Genomic DNA, 595 nt, shown 5'->3' with positions numbered 1-595 from the left:
TCCCAGTGTCCCAGCCCGGGTGGCTCTGGCTCAGTGGCCGCGGTGGCCGCGGTGGTGGCAGAAATCAGCGGGCACAGGTGACGCAGGTGCCACACCCGGCCCCGGCCCCACCCCCAAACCCCCCTTTGGTCCCCCCTCTTCCCGCTCACCGGGAATCCACCCCTTCCAATCCCTCCTCGAACTTCCTCCTGCGGCCACACCGGTGGCACCTCGCAGATGTCACCACCCCGGTGTCACCGGGGCCACGCAGGTGCCACCACACAGGTGTCACCACACAGGTGTCACCGCGCAGGTGTCACCACACAGGTGTCACCATGACCACACCGGTGCCACCACACAGATGTCACCAAGGCCACCACGCAGGTGTCACCACGCAGGTGTCACCACGCAGGTGTCACCATGACCACGCAGGTGTCACCGTGGCCGTGCAGGTGCCACCGCAGAGGTGACACGGCCACGTTGTCACCCCGGCCCTGCCAACGGGGTGACCCCAATGTGTCCCCACCCAACGGGGGGGGTTTGAGATGAAAATAGGGGTGGTGGGTGCAGGGGGGGGGCTGGTGCAGCCCCCTGAGCCCCATATGGACCCCCCCTT

The sequence above is a fragment of the Neopelma chrysocephalum genome, unplaced genomic scaffold (assembly GCF_003984885.1).
Source record: "Neopelma chrysocephalum unplaced genomic scaffold, ASM398488v2 Primary Assembly neopelma1_94976, whole genome shotgun sequence".
Taxonomy (NCBI): domain Eukaryota; kingdom Metazoa; phylum Chordata; class Aves; order Passeriformes; family Pipridae; genus Neopelma; species Neopelma chrysocephalum.
Note: the sequence above shows the minus strand (reverse complement) of the source record.